Source organism: Peromyscus maniculatus, chromosome 1 (genome assembly GCF_049852395.1).
Source record: "Peromyscus maniculatus bairdii isolate BWxNUB_F1_BW_parent chromosome 1, HU_Pman_BW_mat_3.1, whole genome shotgun sequence".
Lineage (NCBI taxonomy): Eukaryota > Metazoa > Chordata > Mammalia > Rodentia > Cricetidae > Peromyscus > Peromyscus maniculatus.
The window spans coordinates 107,992,958-108,015,543 of NC_134852.1; the positions used below are offsets into that span (position 1 = coordinate 107,992,958).

The 22,586-nt window shown below is 46.0% G+C and overlaps 1 long non-coding RNA gene across 1 annotated transcript; it reads left to right on the forward strand.

The window, feature by feature from the left end:
* Positions 1–7,149: 7,149 nt before the first annotated feature.
* Positions 7,150–22,357, forward strand: LOC121830479 (uncharacterized). Its single transcript, XR_006073694.2, has 3 exons — positions 7,150–8,291; positions 8,871–9,026; positions 19,906–22,357. It is a non-coding gene; the product is annotated as an uncharacterized LOC121830479 (long non-coding RNA).
* Positions 22,358–22,586: the final 229 nt, after the last annotated feature.

Below are 22,586 nucleotides of genomic sequence, written 5' to 3' on the forward strand. Positions count from 1 at the left end.
TCTGAGCCCCACCCTCCCAGAGGGAGCTCACCATAGTCAGCTTAGCTTCACCACTGCCAGGCTTCATCCCTGTCCGCTCTCGGCTCTCTGTTCCCACACGTGCAGCATGTGGTCAGAAAAGGTGCCATCGGGAACTCCAGAGCACCTTGATGACCACAGCGTGAGTCCCTGCATGCTTGAAGGCCAGCCATGGCTGCCTCCTTAGGTACCGTTCTGTGACCTGACACCCTCAGGACCACCAGATGATCCCTCCATTTCTAAGAAAGCCAAGCCTCGTGACCCTGTCCCGCCGTCGGGTCCGTGCTCCCTGTGTAGAAGTGGCCATGGAGTCCCCTGCCTACACCACAGTGTTCCACCTCAGTGCAGCCCAGATGCAGCCACCCCCACCATGTTTTTCATTAGTCACGATGTGGCCTGAATCAGAGCATTTATTAGAATTTACCCAATTCCAGCTTGCTTTTATGAATTGTTCCCAACAGGCTCTGTCAGGGAGGGGGTTAGCCAAGGTCTGCTTGTGGCCAGAGCACCACCCATCCCTTTTCTGGACTGCAGTCTCTTCACACTGACCATCTGTGTCTGCCTAGGTGTCCTGGGGCTCAGGCCTGCTGGCAGTGGTTGGCAGGGAAACAAGGCCCTGTGATCATTTCCCAGAGCAAAAGGAAAAAAAAAAAAAAGCCTAATAACAGGCCTAGCAAAGGGAAAGACCAGGCTGGTTTCTAGGTCCTAAAGACCCTAGCTTTAACAGCTCCGTCTGCCCAGACAGCTGGGTGCCCTCAGCCTCCTTCAGAATCTCTGGGTCAGTGTAGCATGGGCCGAGCAGTAGCCTGGTGACGCTGGAGCAGTCCGGAGACCCTGAGGAAAGAGGTTGGGCAGTGGAAGCCAGAGGATCTCTGAGCACCCACAGCTCCCAGGTCCCACCGGAACCAAAGGGTGACCCAACGGGCTTGGAGAATGGTGCTGCCAGCCGGTCTCATGGCTCATGATCTGAACCTTGAGTGTCCGACCCTCGCCCCTGCCCCCGATCCCCAGAGCCTTTCTAAGCCTCTGCTGCCGTTTTCCAGTTAGCTGGTAGCCTAGGGCACTCCAAACCACTCTCTTGTTATACCAGGCCCCCCTCGGCCTGCCAAGGTCTAGGTTCCCTTATACTGAGCTGGGTAAAGACCCAGTTAAGCCCCATTTGAAAACCTCTGGGGATCGATCCAGCTAAAGAACAAAGGGTCCTCTCTCCCTAACCCCAGTGTTGTATTGAATTTGTGCAATAACTGCCCTTTAATAACTCCTAGGCTACCCAGCTCCTTCGTATCCAGTTCCCTTTCCAGAAGCCTAGGATATGTTGTGCTATTTCCCACTTCTGTCTGGGCTGCCCCCTCACCACATGAGCTCCACTTTCTTGACTCCACCAGGCAGATGAGTCCCAACCCCCTTGAGCCGCCCTCTACCTCAGGGAGGTGTTTATCATCAGTTGTTCACCCACAGTGTGGCACTGCTAAGTAGCCACCTCTCTGAGGCCTTCCCCAGTTCCCATGGCACAAGTGTGCTCAGGTGGTTGATTTCAAGCCACCCATGTGGGGTCACTGATAAGCTGGGAAGAGAGGTGCACAGAGTTCTGGAGCCCAGAGTGAGATGTCGCCATCTCGGCCACTCGTTTGAAAAGTGAAGGTGCTCTCTGCCTTGCTCTTTAAGTCAAAAGTCTGCTCCAACTTTTTTCTGCAGCATAAAAACAAAAACAAGGGGCTAGAGAGATGGCTCAGAGGTTAAGAGCACTGGCTGCTCTTCCAGAGGTCCTGAGTTCAATTCCCAGCACCCACATGGTGGCTCACAACCATCTGTAATGAGATCTGGTGCCCTCTTCTGACATGCAGGCAGAACACTGTATACATAATAAATAAATAAACCTTAAAAAAAAAAAAAAAAAACAAGTCACTATCGCTATGCTGGCAGGTTTTGTAACAACTTGACACAAGCTAGAGTTATCTAAGAGGAGGGAACCTCAATTAAGAAAATGCCTCCATAAGACTGAGCTGTAGGGCATTTTCTTAATTAGTGATTGATATGGGAGGGCCCAGGCCATTGTGGGTGGTGTCATCCCTGGGCTGGTGGTCCTGGATCTAGAAGAAAGGCTGAGCAAGCCATGATGAGCAAGCTAGTAAGCAGCACCCCTCCATGGCCTCTACATCGCCTCCTACCCCCAGGTTCCTGCTGTTTGAGTTCCTGTCCTGACTTCCTTTGATGATGAACAGTGATATGAAAGTGTAAGCCAAATAAAGCCTTTCCTCTCCAAGTTGCTTTGTTTATGGTGTTTTATGGCAGCAACAGTAACCCTGATTAAGACAAGCTCTTTGCAGGCAGGCATCAGCTTTCTAAGGGAAGACCTTTGAAAAGTATTCCAGTTGAAGGTAGAAACTCATATTGGATCAGGAAACTGTACAGGATGCCCTTGCCCTTTCTACCACATGAGAGCACAGTGAAAAGATGGTCATGTATGAGCCATGGAATGAGCTGCTAGCTATACCTTGAATGATAAATGTTTACCAAAGGTCCATGAATAAAGCCTTGCTTCCCAAGATGGAGCCTTTAAGAGATGAGTGGTGGGAGATCCTTAGCTCACTGAAAATAAGTGTGGGTCTATTTCTCTATATCTGTCGATCTATCTGTCTATCTTAGTTAGGGTTTCTATTGCTGTGACCATTTCTATTACATTATGACCATTGCAATTCTTATAAAGGAAAACAATGAATTGGGGCTGGCTTATAATTCAGAAGTTTAGTCCATTATCATCATGGTAGGAAGCATGGTTGTATGTAAGCAGACATGGTGCTGAAGAAGGAGCTGAGAGTTCTACATCTGAATCCACAGGCAGCAGGAAAAGACAGTGAGCCACTAGGCCTGGCTTGAGCTTCTGAAACCTCAAAGCCCACCGCCAGTGACACACTTCTTCTAACAAGGCCACACCTACTCCAACAAGGTCATACCTCCAAATAGTGTCACTCTCTGTGAACATATGAAGACCAATTTCATTCAAACCTTCACACTATCTTCACTTTCTTCCTGACTTGGGGTGTAACTGCCTGCTCTGACATGTACTCCTCCCATGATATATAACACTCACCACAGGCCCCACCCAAAAGGAAACCTTTTTTGAGACAAGAACTTGCTATGAAGCCCAGGTCAGTCTCTAATTCAATAGAAGCCTAGACTTTCCTCCAAGTGACAATCCTCCTGCCTTACCATCCTAAGTGCCAGGATTATACAACTGTACCATCACACCCAGTAAAGAAACTCTATTATTGCTGGAGATCGAACCAGGGCTTTGAACATGCTGACGAACGCTCTACCACTAGGCTGTATCCCTGACTACAAAATCAAATCTCCCTTCGTAAGAACCTATAGCAGATACTCTTATCAGCATGGACAGCTGATTTAATAATGCATAGTGTCTCAATAAGTACTTAATGTGCTGTACCTTGTTCTTGGACTTAGCAGCCTCTAAAACTATGAGAAATCAATTTCTCTCATTTAGGGACTGTCTCGGGGTACTTATCAAGTACACACAAAGCCCCAGATTATATCCTCAGCAGCAAAAATGTTTTTTTTCTACTATTTATAAACTATTCTGTTTATTATATTCTCCCAACAAAAACTATGACATTTGTAAGCTCTGGTAAACAATATACCAGTCCCAGAGATGTGCTCTGTGAAATATAAAGTCCACATATCCATCCTCTGGGAAGGCTGCTGGGAAAGAGACACAGGTGAACAAGTATGGTGGCCGGTGCTGCAGTGGATCCAGGTAGCATGGACCTCATAGACAGGATGGCCAACTTAGTGACGCCCCTCAGTGGATCTATCGCTTCACTGTTTACAAGGCGCTTTCCTTCTTTTTCCTCACTTAAATCCCAAGAGAGGATGCACCAAAAGTGCTTCATTCATAGCTGAGGAAACTGAGGTACAGGACAGTAAAGCGACTTGCCTGTGGTCCTATTGTAAGTAGCGCTAGTGCCCTGCACATAATGTGCCCTTAGGTAAGATTAAATTTAATCCAATCCCATTTCATTGAAGCGGCCAAGTTGGGGCACAAATCTTCCTGGAAATTGGTCTGACACACTGAATCCTCCTTCAAGGTTATGTCCATTCAACTGTGAGGCCCAGAACAGAACAGGCTTCCAATGCCAGGACTCAGATCCAGGCCTTTCCACTGGTGTTCCAAAGAACTCTGAGCGAATTTTGTCACTATCCGAGGCCCGAAAGCTTCCTCAGTAAAGTGTAACATAACAGGAATCTGCTTTTCCAGCAAAACGTCTCTTCTAGCCAGAGCTGGATGGAAACGGAAACATTCTGGCAGAGCCCAGAAAAATCCATGTTTAGTCCCGTGGAGAACTGTCAGGCAGGAGACTGGCCTCTTGTGTGATGAGCCACCCTGTCCTCTTGCGGCATGTACCTGTAACCAGATGTAATCAGATGCTCAGCTGAGGGGGCCATCGCATGGCTGTATTTTACACTATTTCCCAGTGTGACATGCTGGGCTGCGTTAAGTGCTGCTAGGGATAAGTGGCCAGGCAAAATGGAGGTGGCTGGTGGGAGGTCACACCATGAACCCTCCCACGACTATAGTCAGGAAGCCTTTGTGAGGGTGTGGTTCAGTCTACTGGAACATGATGCCCCTTGCCTTTTTAACAGGAAGCCAGCACAGACAAGCAAAGCTCCCTGACCCCTGACCACCCTTTCCTGAGCAAAACAGGTTCATTCTTATTTGACTAATGACAGAAGGGAACCTACAGGAAATTACCAGAATGTGACATTTGTTGGCTATTTTTGCACAAAAGAAAAAAAACATTATGTCGAAAGCAAACTTGTGACAGGCCACTTAGGATGGAGAGGAATGAGAGCTGGCTTTAAGCCAAACAGAGGAAGTGTGGACCCTGGTTCTGCCACACACACCCTGATCCAGCAGCACGTGTTCAGTCTCGATGCCTGTGTGTAGCAAACGTGAACAAAAATCCCTGTGGTCAGGAGGCTGAGGCAGGAAGATCATGAGTCTGAGGCCAGCCTGTGCTATATAGTAAGAACTCAAAAAGAAAAAAGAAAGAGGAAAAAAACCTTTGTCTTATCTACTTCAGACAGTGATGCTAGACCTAGAGGAGAAAGTGCCCTCTTTAGTCTCCTCTCCACAATGGGCAGAACTTTCTTGAAACCGAGGCATCTCTAGCCCCACAACTCAGCATGCTGCCCCCCGCTGTGGGAGGTCCTCAGCCCACATTGGTTGAATGAGTGAATAAATTCCACGGCCTGATCCATGAGAACTTGCCCAGTTCACAGCCAGGGAAGAGGGAGCTAAGGCCATGCTCCGTGTCCCTCCACACACACCCACTCCCCGCTCCCGAACACTATGTGTGCATGCAAAACCCTCTTCACACTTGGAAACCTTTTTCTTTTCAACCCCTTGGTCAGTGAGTAGCAGCTTTGAAACAAGAACTCAAACAAGCCGTGGTTCATTTCACAGGGCCCACTGAAACCCCAGTGGGACTGAAGCAGTGTTTTTTCTTTCTTTCCCAGCCACAGATTTGGGTAGGTCTGCCAGTGATTATCTTCAGTAAACCTGACCCTTTCCCACTCTACTCCTCTGCTGAAACCTAATATTGAATAGCATCAGAATCTTAGGCTCCAGCCAAATATCCCAACCTGCTCTCTCCAGTAGATCTTGCTGCCAAGACCCAGAAAACTGGATATATTATCTTTCATCAATACTAATACATATATTTTTTTTCAAATGCCAGCATCAGTAAAATCAGAATAAAACTTCGCCATTAATAGCCTAATTGTCAGTTTCTATCTTTTTATTTTGTTTTGTTTTTGTTTTACAAGACCGTGTTTCTCTGTGTAGCTTTGCACCTTTCCTGGATCTCGCTCTGTAAACCAGGCTGGCCTCGAACTCACAAAGATCAGCCTGCCTCTGCCTCCCGAGTGCTAGGATTAAAGGCGTGCGCCACCACCGCCCAGCCCAGTTTCTATTCTTATATGGTAGAACATAAAATAAACGTGTGCCTTGAAGTTACTGCAGATGAAGTGAAATCCAGCATGGGCTAGCTGGAACACAGTCACTACAAGTCTGTGCACAGTTTCCCTAGTGGTTTAGGCTTACTTCCTTCTGAATTCACTGTGCCTTACTACTTCCTTGTGAATTCACTCTCCCACCTGGGCCATGAAGCTGACTGACTGTGAGCCATGCAGAGGCCTTCAGGAAAAACCAGCTCTGCTGATACCTTATTTGAGGGCTCCAAGGCTGGAGAAAAGTAAGAAAATTGCCTGCTCTTTTTTCAGCCACCCAGCCTTAACTACCTTGTCATAGAAGCCCTGTAAGCAGAGAGTGAAGGAGGGAAGAGGCTGAGGTAGAATCGTGCACCCCAGTTGTCTATGTTATAAACCAGACCCAGGACCCAGGACCCAGGACCCAGGACCCAGGACCCAGGACCCAGGACCAGCAAGGCAGAGCCAAAGAAGACACACCCAGAGCTTCTGTTACTACTCCAGAGCCTGATAAAATCTGTCCTGCTTTTTACTTTGCTTTAGAGATTTTCTTGCTGGGCATTGGTGGTGCACGTCTTTAGTTCCAGCACTTGGGAGGCAGAGGCAGGCAGATCCCTATGAGTTTGAGGCCAGCCTGGTCTACAGAGTGAGCTCCAGGATGGCCAGAGCTACACAGAGAGGCTCTGTCTTAATTTTTCTTTCCTTTAAATCCAGACAAACCAGAAAACACTTCCTCTCCAAAGGAAAAAGGAAGGAGAATCTGTTTGGTGAATTTTGTCCAAGTTGACTCAGTGCCCTGCTGGCCCGATCCCCAGCTTGAGTCTGGAGTGTTTTATTCTTGTGTTTTTGCGGACTGGGTCAGCAAAATACATCTCAGGATTGTTGGTCTGTTTTTCCCTGTTGCCTCATGACTCCAGACAAGATTGCCAAAGCTCATTCTCCCACCAGCACTCTCCAAGAAGTCCTCTTGGGGATAAAATGCCAAGATTAATTTAGAGGCTCAAAGATGCTCCTAGGCTTTTCCGAATGGCCCGTACCCATGAGGCGGTATGAACAACAGGAGTCCCAGGGTCTGGCCTTGGCTCTCTCTCACTGACTGTGTGTGTGTAATGTGGATCTGTTGTTTTGCCTCTCTGGACTTGTTTCTGTCGGGGAAGCAATGGAGTCAGTCATTCATGCAAAAATCTAAACTGGCCCCTCCCCATTCAAGCCCTGTGCTGAGTGCTGGGGAGACTGAGGCATGAGCCTAGTAGATTGTCTGTTTCAGAAAAATTCTAGACCAAGGTTGAGAGCAACCAGTAAAGGAAACAAGGCAGAGAGAAGAGCAACCCCCGTTTCCTGGCTGGAGAGCTAGGTGGGGTCAGGAGGGCCGTACCTGAACTGAACTTTAAGGGGAGAGGGGAGCTTGCTAGAGCCAGAAATTGAGGGAAGACATTCCAGGAGGGAGAGGCTCTTGAAAGAAGAACAAAGCCAAGTTTCCAACAGTTAATGGGAGAGCAGAGAGAGTGGACAGGGGTCCGGGCAGACCACCTGCTTCTAGACCATCCTCACAGAGTCTCGTTACCCTAGAATACCCCGTGGGAAGACTTCCTGCCTACCCTGTGCCATGTGTGGGTCAAAAGCATCGTCCACCCTCACCCAAAACTCCAGAAAGAGGCCCAGAGACCCAGCTAGTCTTCCACTGGCCTCCCTCCCTCAGGCATATATTTCCCATTGACGTTCTCTCTTGGGCTCTCAGAATCATCCCACAGAATCACCACCACCTCCTCTTAAAGGGAAGCCTCGTCCGCCCACAAGGAAGTGACCTTACCTTCTGGCCTCATATATGCAGGCCTTTTGGATAATACATGGTACACTACCATGATCTATTTTTCCTGCCTTTTAAATTTTTATTCTTTGACAACTTTATACACGTATCTCCCCATGGCCCTCTCGCAGCCCTCTCCATTGGAACCCTTCCTCTTCCCAACAAGCCCCTCCTCCCTTGATGCATTTAGTTGTTTTGGACCCACTAAGTTTAACCCTGGTTGCCTGCATGAGCATGAATGGGGCTTATTTACTGGAATTGGGGCAACACCACTAAGGAAAATAACAGCCCCTCCCCACCTAACTTCTTTCAGTATTAGCACAAACTTTAACAAGCTAGTTGACCACACTCTCCCCAAAAACATACATGCATTTATATTTATCATATTCCTTTGCTTCCTTAGAGCATCTATGGTCATGTGACTGAAGAACGACGTGGAGCTTTCAAGGTGGTTCAGCAGGTGAAGGCATCTGCTGCCAAGCCCAATGATCTGAGTTCTATTCCTGAGAAGAGAACTGACTCCAGCCAGTTGTCCACTGATCTCCACATGTGTGCCATAGCATCTACTATGCGGGGCCATCCCACCCCCGCTCTCCCCCAGAGTACTCTTAAGTAGGAGCAGCAGGAAATATTAGATAGAAGGATAAAGGGGAGAGAAACAGAAAATACAGGATAGCCTCAGGAGGGCCTGGATCCTCATCCATGGGGCCCTGACTGTCTCTGCCCAAGGGTTTTTAAAGGAATGCCAAGGGTTGGAGCAGAAGACCTCCCCCCAGCACAGCCAAGTGCACACCATCTCAGAAGCCTGGCACTCAGGCCCTTGATCCAGTCATCCTCTTTATGCAGACCTGCTGGGTAAAGCCACGAGGAACCTCAATGGGCTCCAACAATACACACACACACACACACACACACACACACACACACACACACACGATCAATACATACATACATAGATGATAGATGTCAAACTTTTCTGAGAAATGTCCCTACTCACAGAATATGACTCTCTTCATCCCTCCCTTCTTTCTGCTACCAGAATGTCAGGTGTGTGGCAGGACCAGTCACCAGAGACCACAATATGAAAAATGCATACTCGGGATGGTGAAGAGGAATCTGTGTTGTTGACATCATGGCATGCTGGACCATTCTACATCTACACATTCTTCAATGAGAGAGTATAAATCCTGTCTTGGTAAGTTTGGGCTGCTATAATAAAAATAGCGTAGATTAAGTAACTTAAGCAATGCCTGCTTATTTCTCATCGTTCTGAAGGTTGAGAAGTCTAAGATCTGGGTGCTGACAGATGTGTGGTACCTGGTGAGGCCTCACTTTGGGTCTGCATACACCACCCATCCAGTAATCTCAACATGCAGGTTCCACTCTCACTACCTAACTACATCCCAAAGGCCTCATTTCCAAATACAATGACCATGTAAATTAAGTCTTAACATAGGAATTTTGGCCTAGGGTGCAAACTTTCAGTCCATGGCTTCATGGTAGTGAAGGGGTGGACCTTGGAATAGTGTGTCATCTTGCAATACAAGACTGGAGAGGGGATATTTGAGACATAGACAGTTTTATTAAAATTGCAGCAAAGGGCTGAAGCAGGAGGAGGCCATTATGTGCTTCAGTAGTGACTCCCAGCCTAGCCTGAGCTACAAAGTGAAACCCTGTCACAAATAATAATAGTAATAGTAATAAATAATACGATGATGGCGATAGAGAAGGGGAGGAAGGAGAGAAGATGATGATCCCACCAAGCTCAGCAGGAGATGTCCAGTGTTTGCTCCTCTGTTCCATAAAGTGTGAAATCTAGAACCAAGTACAATACATGGCTCCTCCTTAGAATATTCTAAAGACTCCAGGTCCAAGGCTTCTCAAAAGAGACTCCTATGGAGGAAAATGTTTCCATTGCACAGAATTGCTGTTGTACCCAACCCTACACTTCAATGTCACCATAAGTGCCAGTGCCATTGTTGACACCATTCAAGCCAGGACTAAGTCGTGCTTCACAGCGGGATAACTTCCTGCTCTTACCCCTGACTCTTTTCTACCTTGTGGGCCCCAAGGCCCCAGCGCTTTCTGTTAGCTGGGCCCAGAAAAGTGTAAGACCTTTGTACATTAACTTCATTCATTCCAATGTGTCAAATCATCCTGATTCTTCAAGATCTAGTTCAGATAGTCAGTCCCTCCTCCCAACACTATTTTCCCTTGCATTTCTCACTGGGCCCTCTTGTTATTATTAATGATATTAATAACAATAATTCATTAGGCCATTGTAAATAGACAGGTATCATGCTAAGATATATATGAACATAATCATTCAATTGACTCTTTTTTTTAAGATTTATTTATTTATTATGTACACAGAAGAGGGCACCGGATCTCATTATAGATGGTTGTGAGCCACCATGTGGGTGCTGGGAATTGAACTCAGGACCTCTGGAAGAGTAGTCAGTGCTCTTAACCTCTGAGCCATCTCTCCAGCCCCTCAACTGACTCTTAGAATGACCTTCTAAGACAGGTGTTAACACAAGCAATCTATGGCTGAGAAAGTTGAAGCAAGGAGGGGATATTTGAGATGTAGACAGATTCATTAAAATATATCACACCCCAAGGTCAGAGAGCTGGCGAGTACCTGAGTCAGGATTTGAGCCCAGGTACAGCCTAGCATTATCCATGGCCAGTGAGCACTCAGGTCCTGACACTCTGAGGCTCCCTCCTGGAAGGACTCTGAGTGTGGAATCCACTCTAGCTCCAGCCTTCTAGTGTCCTGGGATCATCAGCAATGGCAAAGGGCCACGGCTTCTCTCTGGCTCTCTAGGAAGTACCACCAAGACCTTTGCTGCTGACTTCTTTTCTAAAAGCAAGTCCTCCCCCACCCCAGATCTTTATGCATCTTTAGAATTCCTGGACTTGGCTTCTGAGTATTCTTTGCTGGAGCAAGTCAGCAATTTGTGGTTTCCCGGCAATGGCTCTGTGCTCTATTATAGAACTTGGCTTGTTTGCATTTCCATTATGAGGCAGGGCACCAGCCTGGGTCTCAATTACCCAGGTGACCTGAAGCTATTCTGGTTGAGTCCTGTGGTTAGGTCACCTGCTCCAAGCCCTCAGAGTACGACCCACAGGATAGAACAGAAGATCCAGCCCCTCTATTAGATGGATAAAACCAAACAAATCTGTAATTCTTACCCAGAAAAAAATAACTGTTATGATGGGGAGTTTTATGTGTTCTTCTGGTAGTTCGAAGGAGAACAAGCAGGTTTAAATACAAAGTGTCAGTGTGATGGGGTGAAGCAAGCGCTGTGGGCAGGTAGCAAACCAATGCCATCTCTTGGAAAGACGAATGGGTCTATTTATTGACTTTCCAGATGTGCAGACCCTTTAATGCAACACTTGCACTTAAGATAAATTTATCTTATAGATATCCTTGTGCATTGTGATGTATGCACAAATATATTTGTTCTATTAGTTTTGTTACTTGTGTGTGCATACATGAACTTGTGTGTATACATGTTGTATGTGTGGGGGCCAGAGGTCGACATTGGCTATCTCCCTCAGTGGCTTCTTCACATTTATTTGTTTCTTATCTGCTTAATTTTATTTGAGGGTGGGGAAATGGCTTAGTCATCAACCAGGAAACTTGATAACCTGAGTTTGAACCTCAGAACCCACAGGAAAGAAGGAGAAAACTGAATCCCACGGGTTGACTTCTGACCACCATACATGCACCTTGGCATAACCATGCACACACACATATTAATTAACTAACTAATTAATCAATGTGAAAATATTAATTACTTTTATCTTTTATCCCTAGCCCACTCCTGGTGTGTGTGTGTGTGTGTGTGTGTGTGTGTGTGTGTGTGAAAGACAGACAGACAGACAGAGACAGAGAACATGTAGATAAGAGGAAACAATGATTACTTCTCAGGACAAAGTCTGAACTGAGAAGATTAACTTATCGTTAACTACCATCTAGAACTAGTTTGGCTTATATTATGTTAATTTTCTAGACATGGTACACGTATAGCTACTGAGGATGCAGAAGCAGGAAGACTGTTTCAGCTCAAGGACTTGAGCTAGCCTGGACAACATGAAAAGCTCCCATATCTTAAAAATACAGGCAGCAGGCCAGGGACATGCTTAGCAGGTAAAAGTGCTAGGAGAATAGGCCTGACAATCTGAGTTCAGATCTCTGGAACCCGTGTGAAAAAAACCAGATGCAGTAGTACACGTCTGTAACCCAGCAATCCCATGAAAAGAAAACTGGGGCTAACTCCTAAGATGGTTCTCTGAATCCACGCACACTCCAGCACATGCATATGCGAGCGCGCGCGCGCGCCCGCCCACCCCCCCACCCCCCCACACACACACACAAAAAAAAAACAATGAAATTAATTAATTATTATCTTTAAACATTTATAAGGGCTCAGCGGGTAAAGCCATTTGTCACACAAACCTGGTGACCTAAGTTCAATCTACAGACTCACGTAAAGGTGGAAGAAGAGAGGGGATTCCACAGAGTTGTCATCTGTCCTCTATCACACACTGTGACACATATGTCCACATACGATTATCATGCACACCCACAATAATGATCATTGTTTGTTGTACGAATCCTAAGTGGTCTTATAATAAAATCCCAGAGCCAGATATTGGGGTAAATGCTGAAAGATCAGAGGAAACAAGCCACAGACACTTCTCACCTCGCCAACTCCTCAGCCGAAAAGGAAAGTTCCCGTCTCCACGAATCCTCAGACTGATTGACTCTGAGTGCTCAGCAGAAAGGGCCTAATTCCTGCCTCCTCCCGCCTCATGTTCCTTTCTCTGCCCAGCTATGTCACTTCCTGTCTCAACCTTCCTAGCGCTGGGATTAGAGATGTGTGATCCCAAGTGCTAGGATTAAAGGTATGTGCCACCACTGCCGGACCTCTGAGGCTAACTCTGTGGCTGTCTCTGTACTTTGATCTTCAGGCACGTTTTATTAGAGTACAACAAAATATCACCACAATTATTAGAATAAATTATAATAAAAATACAGGAGCATCTCTGAGTAAAAGTGCTTGCTGTAAGCCTGATGACTCCGACCCTCTGAAACACACAGTGAAATGGAAGGGAAGAACTGTGAGAAGTTCTCCTCCGATCTTCACAGGATGCTGGGCTGTGTGTGTTCACGCATGTACATACACAGAAATAGTAATTATTTTCCTAAATACTGTCTCAGGTCGAGTTTCTATTGCTGTGATAAAAACACCATCGACCGAAATCAACTTGGGGAAGAAAGAGTCACCTTCCAGTGTGTAGTACGTCAGTCAGGGAGGTCAGGTCAGGAGCCTGGAAGCAGGAGCAGATGCAGAGGCCGCAGAGGAGTGCTGCTCTCCATGGCTTGCTCTCCATGGCTTGCTCAGCCTGCTTTCTTACACACCCCAGGGCCATATGCCCAGGAATGGCACCACCCACAATGGGCTGGGTCCTCCCATATCAATCATCAATTAAGATAATGCACTACCGATTCGCCTGTATCTGAAGAGAAAGAGTGGAGGAGGAAGGAATGGGGAGGGGCTGGGAAGAGGGGAGGGAGGGGAAGCTTTGGTTAGGTTGTAAAAACAAGAAAATAAATGAAACTCACATACAAAAACACTACCACCCGGGACTATAGCTCAATCGATAGCATGCCTGCCTAACATTCTGGAAGCCCTGGGTTCAATCTCTGGCACCAAATAAAGCGGGCATGGCGGTACACACCTTAAATCCTAGCACTTGGGAGGTAGAGGCAGGAGATTCTGAAGTTTAAGACTGAATTGATTCATATAAAAAAAAAAAAACGTTCAGCACAGTGCACAGAGTAAGTGTAAAGGAAACATTTTTTGTTTGGTTTGGTTTTTTATTTTGGTTTTTTTTTTTTTTTTGAAACAGGATTTTACTCTGAAGTCCAGGCTGGTCTAGAATTTACTATGTAGCCTAGGTGTGCCTTGGACTCGTGGCAATCCTCCTGCCTCAGCCTCCTAAGTGCCAGGATTACAGCTATGCGTCACCATGCCTGGCAAGTTAAACATTTATATGACTATGTTTTCAAAAAATGTTGCTGTCTAACTTGGAAGCAGAAAGCTAAACAGAAATCTAGTAAGAATTATATTTTGGATATGAAGAGGAGAAATGAGGGATTAAAGAATGGAGTGAGAGAACGACAGCTGGAGATGCTGAGGAAACACTAGGCTAACAAGAATTCTGAGCAAGAGAGCTTGCCAATAATAACAGCAATAATAGCTAACAGTTACATGTGCTTACTATATGCCGGGGGATCCTGGATGTTCCTGTCTGTTTACACATTTCACAACACAGCACTGAGAGATACATACTGACTTTTTCCACCTTATAAAGAAACAGAATTATGAAGATGCTAAACTATTTGCCCAACATCTGACAACTGCTTATGGAGCCAAGTCTTCCTTTTTAAATATTTTTTAGATTTACTTATTTTATGAGTGATTGCCTGCACACACACATACATACACATACACACACACACACACACACACACACACACACACACACACACACGTCCATGTACATGACTGATGTTCTTGGAGGTCAAAAGAAGGTGTTGGATCTCCTGGAACTGCAGTTATGATGGTTGTGAGTCACCATGTAGGTGCTGAGAACTGAACCTGGGTCTTCTGTAGAGCAAAAAGCACTCTTAACCTCTGAGCCATCTCTCCACACACACACCCCGGTCTTCTGTTGTATGATATTTTGGTTGCATTCTGACAATAAAGTTTGTTTTGAATCAGAGTGCAGGGCTAGCCACTAGCGAACCAAAATTAACCATAAATGTTTTTGGGGGGCTGAGGAAGGGCTTAGAGAGGATCTCGACCCTTACAGAAGAGGAAGTGGCTGGTGGCTTCTCTGTTTCTCTTATCATTCAGGCTTTTACCCTGATATCAGACTCCTGATTTTTTATTGATGAAGAATAGTTGGATAAACACTTCTGTCTTCGTTTTTGATAACTATGCTGTATTGTGAAAGACAATCTGGGGGAGGAAAACCCCTCAAGTGTTAAGGAAAACACTCCAAGGGGAGTCAGGATGTCTGCAGAAAGACAGGCCAGCAGGTTTTGCTTTTGAACACCCACACTATGCCGAGAGCTGCTTGCTGTTAGTGCTTATAGATATCATTTAATGCTTAGAGTTATCAAACTCTAAGCAACAAGGACCTTCAACTAGATGATGAATTTGGATTACAGAAGCCAAATGATGAAAGGACTTCTAGCCCAAGTCCATTTCACAATGGTTCAACATGTTCTCGACCCTCCCTGCAGCTAGTCCTTCAGTTTCTGAGAGGAAAGATTGGTGGAGATACATTTAGCAGACACCAGAACCTTCACATTGGCTTCCTGACCTGAGAAGTTACAACCTTTTATTGTAGAAAAGGTCAAGTGTAAACCTTGATGCTCCATAACCCCACAGAAGCCAAGACAGTACATTAGAAGCAATACCACGTTTCAGAGGGAACACCATCAAACATAATTTCTGTGTCTCTCCATGAAATCTAGACACTACAGAAACCAGACTTGGGAAAATTATGGTGAGCTACCATAAAATTAACTGAGTTGTAACCATGACTATAACTACCATGCTGGGTGGAGATTTTTAATACATCCTCTGGCACTTGAGATGTGGTTACTGATCTGACAGATGTGTTGTAGCTCTCCATCAGTAAAGAGGATCTAACAAAAGCAGCTGACTTTTCTCTAGAAGGAATCCCTCTCTTTCTCTTTCTCTCTTTCTCCTTCTCCCTCTTTCCTATGGGACCTTTATCTTCTTTGGACTCCAGAGAATATCAGTGTTTGCCTATTAGAAAGATAGGGAGCTGGCAGAACTCAGGAGACAGAGGCAGGCAAATCTTTGTGAGTTTGAGGTCAGCCTGGTCTACAAAGCGAGTTCCAGGACAGCCAGGGCTACCTGGAGAAATCCAGTCTCGAAACCCCTCCCCCTGCCAAAAAAAGAATGAAAGATAGGGGATATGGTAGTGGTCCCGGCAAATAGGAAAGAGTAAGTTCAAATAATGACTGAATATTCCAGTGAATAGGAGAAAATTTCCATGACCATCTAGAGGTTTGCCACATGGTAGAAAATTCTAGGACTTGAGTAGTCTAGAACACACAGAACACCCCTCCTAAGGTGAAGGGCACGTTGTGCATTGGCATTGCAATCGCGGGGGGAGGAACAGTGCTTGGTGGATTCTCAAGACTGGATAGAAGAGATGGACTTGATCCAGCCATCTAATGACTTGAAAGGCTGTCAGGTTTGAGACTCAGTGAAAGTTCAGTCTGTACTATGAAGGACACTCGGGCACACGACCCAGAGCTGTGGGACAAAAGGATGCTGTACAACATCTCTAGAGAACTGTGAAAGGAGAGCAGCAGCCTTGTAAGTTCTAGAACAAGATCTGGCCTCTGTGTGAGAGACTAACTCAGCAGCTGAAAGCAGATGTTAGAATACCACAGGGTTCTGGTGGAGAGTGACGGCTTGACCACAACCATGTCTAATAGGCTTTTACCTACCAAAAATATATCCAAGAAGACACCCATGTTCTAAATCTCCTAGTGTCTAGAAATGTTCCGTTATGTAGCAAAGATATTTTACAGCTGTGATCAAGTAATAGAATTTGTCTGTGCTCCACCACACACATCCCCAGAGCTGAGGTTTACAGATGTGTTCCTGGTGCTGGGATTACAGGTGAACACCAAAGCAGTGGTTAAGCTATAGATCTAAAAATGGAAAATTTTTACTGGATTATTCTCATGAGTCCTAAATGTAATCTTGTGTATCATTTTTAAATTTTGCCTTATTATATAGCCCAAATTGAGCACAAAAATCACTTTTTAGCACAAGCTGGCCTCCAATGTGTGATCCTCCTGCCTCAACCTCCCAAGTGCTGGGATTACAAGTATGTGTCAGCCGGGCGGTGGTGGCACCTGCCTTTAATCCCAGTACTTGGGAGGCAGAGCCAGGCGGATCTCTGTGAGTTCGAGGCCAGCCTGGGCTACCAAGTGAGTTCCAGGAAAAGTGCAAAGCTACACAGAAAAACCCTGTCTCGAAAAAAACCAAAAAAAAAAAAAAAAAACAAAACAAAACAAACAAACAAAAAAACAAGTGTGTGCCACCATACCTAGCTTATACATAAGAAAAGCTGCAGGAGATTTAACACATGTAAAAGGGAAGACAAAGTGAGTGTGGTGGTTTGAATGAGCATGTACTCCATAGACTCAGGTGCATGAACATGTAGTCCCCAGCTGGTGGCACTGTTTGGGTGGGTTTAGGAGTTGCTGAGGGACGTATGTATGTCACTGTGTGCCGGCTTTGTGGTTTCAAAGTCTGGTGCCGTTCCCAAGGCATTGTTTCTCCTTCCAGCTTCCAGTTCCAAAGGGGAGCTCTTAGCTTCTGTTCCTGTCACCATGCCTGCCACTTGTTGTCATCATGGACTCTTAAATCCTCTAGAACTGTAATCCTAAATAAATTCTTCCTTCTATAAGTTGCTTTGGTCACGGTCCTAACACAGGAATACGGCGACCTTGAAACAGAGATTGGAGTGACGCAGCCCCAAGCCAAGGAACACTGGCAGCCACCAGGAGCCAGAAAAGGCAGAAACAGATTCTCCTCTACGAGCTTTCAGGGGGAATGTAGCCCTAGTGACACCTTGATTTCAGCCCAGTTGTAATGAGTTTAAACTCTGACTCCCAGAACAAGGAGATCATGTTGCAGTGTTTCAACTCACCCAAGTTGTGGTAATTTGTTCTAGAAACCATTAATCAACTATACATGGAGTTAGTACACACCTGTACCTACCCATTATGGGTATTTTATCAGTTCTACCAAGCCATGAAGACAACAACAACAATCTACTGTATGGTGGAAACAGGACATTTGAGACTGAACATAAACAGGTACATAAAGCACCAAGATACAAACATTTGACCTAGAAGACTCCCCTGTTACCCACTTCCGCTGCACTGAGACCCTCTTCCTCCACTCATACCTATGGCCTAGCGGGGGGAGATGGAGACTATCCAATAAAAACTACTATTAAAGAAGAAAAAAAAGTCTGCCCAGTGAGATTGCTTAGCAGATAAAATGGCTTGTTGCACAAGCCTGATGATAGGACTTCAATCTAGAGAAGTCACAACGTGGAAAGAGAGAACCAAATCCTGAAAGTTGTCCTCTGACCTCCACATGCACGCCATGGAATGACTGTGTGCCTACACACCCATCAAACACACACACACACACCCCAAAAAACTTTTCTTAGTAAGAAGAGAAAGCTCAAATCTACTTCACAGATAGGGTGCTGCAATTTTAGGTATTAATCAAAAATGGAGGTGCTGGAGCTACCCCACAGTAGACTGCTTGCCTATATGCACAATCCCTGGGTTCAATCTCCATCACGGCATAAAATTGGACATATAGTGGCACAAGCCTGTAATCCCAGTGCTTACAAGGTTAAGACAGGAGGGTCAAAAGTTCAAGGTCATTCTCAGTTATATTGCAAGTTTGAGGTCAGGCCCTGACACATGAAACCCTGTCTCAAAACAAAATAAAATCATCAAAAAGTAGACAGCTGCTTCCTGACTCCATATCTTTAAAAGATAACAGATAAGCGAAATCTTTGCAATGAATGCAGCTACAGTGAGAGCTCTTGGCTAGTTCCTCCACAAGGGAAGAAAAGCAGCTTGGAGTTCATACACAGTCTCTTGAGCAATAGTGAATGCCTGGCAGGCTTTTCAGTCGAGACTGAAAAGAAGCAGCAGAGATCAGTGGTGAAGGTCTACAATCCCAGCCACTCAGGTAGCTGAGGCAGGAGAATCGCAAGCTTCAGACCTGCCTGAACTATGGAATGTGTCCCAGGCCCACCTGGGAAGTCTAGTGAAACTTGGAACACTCCGGGTATAGCTCAGTGGTGAAACACTTGCCTGGCATCTGTGAGGCCCCAGACCGCAGCACCACAAAAGCAAAATATAAAAAGCCCACTAATGTCGGAAGATTGAACCAAAGAGATCCAGACTAGAGGGGTCTCGATCTGGGTCGGCTGCTACGTGGGTCCTACTAGCCCAGGTCAACACCCACGAGAAAGTGTTTGCCATAGAGGAGACACTCACGAACCAGAAGATGATTCATCCTGATGGTCAGTCAGCCAGTGTCCTTAGCTACCCCAGAGCTGACACAACAGACCCAGGAGCTGAGTGGCTGTGGTTGCCAGATGAGCTCAACAAGATGGGCTTCCTCTTACACAAGCTGGCCAGCAGAAAGTGCCAGTTGTCAGGGAAACGAGTCACCTCTTTAAGAGCAGGCTGATTACACGAGAGCCCCTCAGTTTGGAGGAAGCAGTGAAATGATGCTGATTCTGGAGATAAGTCCTCCTTCCTAGCCCTTGGTTGTTTAATCCACTATGGTGATGCCAAGAAATAGGAACTTAAGGGAGAGAGACTGAAACAGGGTGAGCAAACACAGGATAAGCTAGCTATGTATCATCCACCACAAAGAAGAGATGGCTGTGCAAGCATGTTAGCAAGGATACCGAAGCTGAAGCCCTGGTACCAAAAGAACGTGCAGGAAAGGAATTGAAAAACAACTTTTGTCACTCAAAGTGCTTCCCCCCCCCCCTCTCTCTCTCTCTGTGTGTGTGTGTGTGTGTGTGTGTGTGTGTGTGTGTGTGTGTGTGTGTGTGTGTGTGGTGAGACTCACCTAATAGCCCAGGCTGGACTAGAACACTTGGTGATCCCTTTTCTTCCTCCCCAGTGCTGGGGAGTTACTACACCACAAATATTTTTTATATAGGCCAGGCTGACTGAATTCTCAGTCCTCCTGCCGTGGCCTACTCAGCGTTAGGCTCACAGGTGTGGACCATCTTGGCTAGTTCCAAACTCAAATTCGAGTCATTGGCACAGTGGCTTAGTCATAACATGAGCTGGGGATGAGCGAAAGGAGATGAGCTGGACCTTGCACAATCTTGCCCCTTTGGACTCAAGGTGTACCCTGCATTACTTACTTTTCTTGTTGTTATTGTTGTAGGGTAGCCGCCAGAGAAGACTACTTGGACAAGGGTTGAGGCCAATAGAAAGTCTTTATTAGCTGGCTGGCGACTGGAATACCGATGTAGCCTGAGCCTTTCTCAGGGTGTACTTTTAAGCACAAAAACCATATCTTCTATTGACATGGCAAGAACCATTAGCCAGAAGCAGAATTACAGAAGCCAAAAAGCAAAGTAAGTACATTTAGAGACTTTCCCAGAACTGTGGACTTTGATGAATTAGGTCTTTGTTTTCATTTTGGCCGGTGGTGCTGTCTGTGTGCCAATTTTTATGGCCTGAATGGTACTTCCACCATGGAAGTACCAAGTTAAGCTGTGCTAAGGTATGGGGGACTACTGAGACGTGGGGGCTGTTATAGCTGTGACCAAATGCCTGGCAAGAGGCAACCTAAGGAAGGAAAAGCTTACTTTGGATCAGTTTGAGGGCACACAGTCCATCGTGGTAAGGAAGGCATGGCAGCAGGTATTCAAGGTAGCTGGCCAAGTTCATCCACAGCCAGGAAACAGAAAAAGATAAATGCTGGTGTTCAGCACTTTCTCTTTCTAATTCAGTCTGGACTCAGTGAATGGTGCTGCCTAATTCAGGGTATTTTTCCTCCTCAGTTAACCTCTGTGGAAAAGCCTTGATAGATAGGCCTAGAGCTATATCTCCTAGGTAATTCTAAATCCTGCCAAACTGACAGTAATGATTAATCATCACAGACCCTGGCAATGCAGCTATGACTAAAGCCCTGCCAAAAACGCATCGTGGTGGCCCTGCTTTGCTGTGGGACGGTCTGTATGTCAAATTGCTCTGATTGGTCAATAAATAAAACACTGGTTGGCCAGTGGCCAGGCAGGAAGTAGGTGGGGCAAGGAGAGAGGAGAATTCTGGGAAGTAGAAGGCTGAGGAGGAGAGACACTGCAGCCGCCGCCATGACCAGCAGCATGTGAAGACGCCGGTAAGCCACCAGCCACGTGGCAAGGTATAGATTTATGGAAATGGATTAATTTAAGCTATAAGAACAGTTAGCAAGAAGCCTGCCACGGCCATACAGTTTGTAAGCAATATAAGTCTCTGTGTTTGCTTGGTTGGGTCTGAGCGGCTGTGGGACTGGCGGGTGACAAAGATTTGTCCTGAGTGTGGGCAAGGCAGGAAAACTCTAGCTACAAATGGCGCCCAACGTGTTGGCAAGAGTTTCTACCTAAAACCTGAGAAAAGATTGTAAAATGGAGCTAAAAACAGCTTCCTAATTGTCTCTCTCAAATGAGCAGCAGCTGCCGGTTTGAGTTACTGGCAGGTTCCTGGCGTGTGCGCTCGATCTGCAGTATGGCGGGAATGAGGCCTCTGCAAGTGGCACATTAAGCTGCATGGTGGATTTAGCCTTTGCTAGTACAAAACAAAAAGAGATTTCTGGGCTACACGCTGCTTTGATAAGAAGCATAGACCCACTATTTCTGAGAGTTGATGGCTCCCAGAGCTGGCGGAAAACGTACCACCGCCATGTTGGAAAGCTGAAGTGGGCGGAGCCAGCCGCCACAGCGCCGTTTCAGGCTTAAAAGGCTGCAGTTTAAGCAATAGGCTCAAGGTAATATAAAAAATAAGCCACATAAAGATGGCTACCACACAGAGAATCTGGATTATGTTCTCTTTGATATTCGTAACTGAAGAAAAACATTTGATTGCAAAAGCTGTTGAGTTATGCCAAAATGTGTATTTTAAAGGTACCTTGACTTCAAAATTTGGCTATAAGGATATGTTGCTTTGGAAAAGAGGCTCTGCTTTTGTTTCTACAGAAAGCCAGAGGCTATGGATTTGTTCCAGATTAAGATACATCAGGTTTGACCAGCCAAGACCACCTGAAAGGTCTCCGATGACACCATGGCCCAGATGATCCAAAATCCAGAATCGTTTCAAGGCAACTGGCTCAGACGATACGGTCTCACGGACTACTCCATGATCCTAAAATTTTCTTTGCATCCCCATAAGATACAGCGCCCCCCTCCAGCAGGAAGTAGTAAGAGAAGCTACGCCCAAATTCCCAAATATACTAAGCTGACTTTGGAGATGTGTAAAAGTTAAAACCTTCCTTTTAAAAAAAAAGAAAGGGGAAGTGCTGTGGGACGGTCTGTATGTCAAATTGCTCTGATTGGTCAATAAATAAAACACTGGTTGGCCAGTGGCCAGGCAGGAAGTAGGTGGGGCAAGGAGAGGAGAATTCTGGGAAGTAGAAGGCTGAGGAGGAGAGACACTGCAGCCGCCGCCATGACCAGCAGCATGTGAAGACGCCGGTAAGCCACCAGCCACGTGGCAAGGTATAGATTTATGGAAATGGATTAATTTAAGCTATAAGAACAGTTAGCAAGAAGCCTGCCATGGCCATACAGTTTGTAAGCAATATAAGTCTCTGTGTTTGCTTGGTTGGGTCTGAGCGGCTGTGGGACTGGCGGGTGACAAAGATTTGTCCTGAGTGTGGGCAAGGCAGGAAAACTCTAGCTACACTGCTTCCTATAGAAAGCCTCAGAGAAATGGGACCGTCATTCAGTGATAGAACATTTAATAGGTATGCCAAGGACCTGAACTCTAACACAATACCACAAAAATGCACACTCGTACAAGTAAGCGTGCATTGTGCACACACAAGATTCAAAATTTCAGATACATCTGAGTGTAATTGGCACA